Source organism: Nanorana parkeri, unplaced genomic scaffold (assembly GCF_000935625.1).
Source record: "Nanorana parkeri isolate BGI_ZX_2015 unplaced genomic scaffold, ASM93562v1 scaffold1590, whole genome shotgun sequence".
In the NCBI taxonomy this organism is placed as follows: domain Eukaryota; kingdom Metazoa; phylum Chordata; class Amphibia; order Anura; family Dicroglossidae; genus Nanorana; species Nanorana parkeri.
The window spans coordinates 268,584-272,839 of NW_017307858.1; the positions used below are offsets into that span (position 1 = coordinate 268,584).

Genomic DNA, 4,256 nt, shown 5'->3' on the forward strand with positions numbered 1-4,256 from the left:
GTACCGGCCCCACTGACCTACACGGATTGCTTTCACAAAGGCCAGAACATCACTTGACCAATCAGACCCTGCGGCAGTTCAATGACTCGTTGACACTTATGGGGTTTGGCAGCATTAGGGCCCATTCACATTTGTGCGTTGTAGCAACGCATGGCCACCTACGGGCCCTCTATGTGGTGTCATTTATTGTGAATGACACCTCTCTCAGGAAGACCCCAGCCCCCCTTTTCCTTCATGGTGTGCTGCAGTACCAAAAGCCACCACCAGCAGCAGCGCTCTATGTAAGAGGATTGTTGTGGCTGGGCCAGCGTGCGGCGCCGTGGCTTAGTTGGTTAAAGCGCCTGTCTAGTAAACAGGAGATCCTGGGTTCGAATCCCAGCGGTGCCTTTTAATTTTTTAAGATATATTTTAGTATTTTGTTTTTTTATTATAAATGTTTTTTCTTCAGCTCAGGCATCACGTACCCGGTTTATTAACACTTTCATTCCTTTCTTTCAGTTTGTGGCAGTCCATGGTATCTATATGTGTTCATTTAACATTTGCCTGAATGCTTTTTTTTTTTTTTTTAAGTCGATCTTGCTCGTAGAAATGTTGAAATTGCTTGTAAATAAAATGAAATGCGGAGCAAATGATGACAAATGTTGATTCTGGTAAATAAAGAGCGGCTTCCGGCCATGTGCTTTGCACAAAATCAATGAAGCGGCTGAAGGGCGCCACCTAGCGGCCAGATTAATGTAATGCAGCCTTCTGAGGATGCTGAGAGATTGATGGTGATTGGGGTATGCAATCTGTATGGGGGTGGGGAAAGTAAAGTGACACTCAACTCATAGTCGGGCAGTATAGGCAAAAATGGCTGCTGAGGATAACCAACTTGGAGTGTGAACCCAAACATGTAGTCCACAAGCACAGCAAGCGTCATGTAAAATCGAGGTCAGGGACAAGCAAGGCCGGTGACTAGAGATCTGTAATACAATGTAGTTTCGTACCCATGAGCTGACACTCTACATGGGCTGCTTTGACAAGCTGTGAGCTCAGCCAATCGGGAGGTCCATGCCTGCTTATGTGCTTGGCCACAGCCATCTAGGTGGACAGTATTCCTGAGGGCATAAAGCTCATGCTGGTGCATGTGCATTGAAGGGGTACAAAAATCAGGAGGGGGAGCTGATGGGGTATTAAAGTCCAGAAGGAGAGAAGAGACAGCCAGGGGGGAGAGAGAGGAGAGACAGCCAGGTGAGAGAGCGAGAAGAGACAGCCAGGGGAGACCGCAAGGAGAGACAGCCAGGAGTGAGAGAGGAGAGAGAGCGAGGGGAGACAGCCATGAGAGAGAGTCAGATGAGAGAGCAAGGCGAGACAGCCAGGAGATTGAGAGGAGAGACAGCCAGGAGTGAGAGAGGAGAGACAGCCAGGAGAGAGAGCGAGGGGACACAGCCAGGAAAGAGAGTCAGATGAGAGAGCAAGGCGAGACAGCCAGGAGATTGAGAGGAGAGACAGCCAGGAGTGAGAGAGGAGAGACAGCCAGGAGAGAGAGCGAGGGGACACAGCCAGGAAAGAGAGTCAGATGAGAGAGCAAGGCGAGACAGCCAGGAGATTGAGAGGAGAGACAGCCAGGAGTGAGAGAGGAGAGACAGCCAGGAGAGAGAGCGAGGGGACACAGCCAGGAAAGAGAGTCAGATGAGAGAGCAAGGCGAGACAGCCAGGAGATTGAGAGGAGAGACAGCCAGGAGAGAGAGGAGAGACAGCCAGGAGAGAGAATGAGGAGAGACAGCCAGGAAGATGAGTGAGGAGAGACAGCCAGGGCAGAGAGTCAGGAGGGAAAGCGAGCAGAGAGAGAGTGAGGAGAGATAGCCAGGGGAGAGAGTCAGGAGGGAAAGCGAGGAGAGAGAGAGAGGAGAGACATCCAGGAGAGAGAGAGGAGAGACAGCCAGGGGAGAGAGTGAGGAGAGACAGCCAGGAGAGAGAGAGGAGAGACAGCCAGGGGAGAGAGTGAGGAGAGATAGCGTGCAACACATCTGCCTGAAGCAGAACCCCTGAGACCTTCAAGTCTTATCTGCACCCTGTGTTTCAGACACCTCCTCCTTGCTCCCTGAGCTCCAGCATCCCTCCGTGTCCCGTGCCTCCTCCATGCAGTCAAGTTGGAACATCTGGACCCTTGTGGTTGCCCCTGTCCGCCTGACATTGTGACATCTTGTGTCTGGGTTTCAGCTGGCCTGACACCCGGACACAGCACATACAGGACTCTAATCCTGGACTGTCTGGGTGAATCCCGTACAGGTGGCACCCCTAATTGTGACGTAGGGAATCTCCCATCTGGAGGGGAGCAGCACACATGATCCCAGCGTTGCAATGGCCAGAAGTCGCTGGTCTACGTCCGCCCCTCAGGGATAAAAAATCGTCCGTGACTTTGCTGGATTTAGGTCAAGCAGCCTTAGCGCCCGGGAGCTGCGTCAGCCTCCGCGCCTTCCTTCAGCTCGGCCTCAAATAAATCCGTGACTCTAAAATTAGAGCGCATCTGTATAACCGGCCCCTCAGCTAAAACCGCACGTGTGTCCCGGCGAAATGCGAGGATTAAAATGCTGCCAGGAAGTTGTGTCTAACAGCATGCCACATGTGCGCCGTCCGCCATTTGTAATCCGCGCCCGGGAACAGTCTGTACCCAACACTCAGCTGACTTCCTGCTCATTCCCGGGGTCCCTTAATGACTCGGAGGGATGGAGGACACACGAGCCCAGTTTGGGGATAATTGAATTCCCATAAGCCTGGATTTAAACGTGAGCGCTGAACGTCGGCCAAACAGCGCCGTGAAAGTATATTGACACGAGCTGGAACACTTGATGAAATGTTTTCAATGCTGTTCAGCCAGTCTCGTGATTCACGCACTGCGGGGAGTTGGTTGAGACAAGTCAACTGTTAAAGGACAATGGAGCTAGAAGTGTATTTCCAGCTTTGCTGTCAAATTTGAGGAAAACCCCTCTATGTGTTTGGTATGTGTTCCCATTCACACAGCATAACAAACCTTTTAGATGTCGTAGTAGGCGGAGCCTCTGCAACCTTCGATCTCAATTTCCAAGTGACGGGAAACTCTGTCTGTCCCCATAGCAAGACTAGGGACAGACCGTGGTTCCTGTCATTGACATACAATGCTTCTAGAGCAGGGCTGGGCAACTCGGGCCCTCCAGCTGTGGTGGAACTCCAAGTCCCATGAGGCATTGCAAGACTGACAGTTACAGGCATGACTCCCAGAGGCAGAGGCATGTTGGGATTTGCAGTTAAAGCAGAGCTGGGATTCCGCTCAACCCGTTTCCTCCTTCAGTTGGTGATTGATCACGTCTGTGGTCTTGTTGTATACTCCTTCTTTCTTCCTGTCATAGAACAGGAAGGGAAAGCCAGACTTTTAGGCAGCGGCGGTGTCACCTGGCGCGGCCGCTGCTCGTGCATTATGAGGTCGGTGGTGTGATGTCATCACGCATGCGTGGTGATGTACTTTACTGCTGGTGCCCATTTTGGTGATGAAACCAACAAAACGAGGAGGGGATATAGACCCGGTGCAAACCCCCGCTCCCCCCCCCCATGCTGCTGTTGGGCTCTCTGTCCACTGTCAGTCATTTCTGTGTCACCCCCTCAGATGGTGTCACCCGGTGTGGGCCGCTCCCCCCCCCCTCCTTTTTGACCCTGTGTCCGGGTTTCAGGCCATCTGACAGCCGCACATAGCCCACCTAAGAGTCCGCACAGCCCACCTAAGAGTCCGCACAGCCCACCTGAGAGCCCACATAGCCCACCTAAGAGTCCGCACAGCCCACCTGAGAGCCCGCATATTCCACCTGAGAGCCCGCATATTCCACCTGAGAGCCCACATATCCCACCTGAGAGCCCACATATCCCACAGGAGAGCCCACCTATGCCCAAGAGCCCACATATTCCACCTGAGAGCCCGCATATTCCACCTGAGAGCCCACATATCCCACCTGAGAGCCCGCATATCCCACCTGAGAGTCCGCACATACCTCCTGAGAGTTCGCACATACCTCCTGAGAGTCCGCACATACCTCCTGAGAGCCCACATATCCCACCTGAGAGCCCACATATCCCACCTGAGAACCCGCATAGCCCACCTAAGAGTCCGCACAGCCCACCTGAGAGCCCGCATATACCACCTAAGAGCCCCCATATCCCACCTGAGAGCCCCCATATCCCACCCGAGAGCCCGCACAGCCCAACTGAGAGCCCACGTAGTCCACCTGAGAGCCCACATATCCCAC

The 4,256-nt window shown here is 53.1% G+C and overlaps 1 non-coding gene across 1 annotated transcript; it reads left to right on the top strand.

The window, feature by feature from the left end:
- Positions 1 to 313: 313 nt before the first annotated feature.
- TRNAT-AGU lies at positions 314 to 387 on the top strand. The gene has a single exon. It is a non-coding gene; the product is annotated as a tRNA-Thr (tRNA).
- Positions 388 to 4,256: the final 3,869 nt, after the last annotated feature.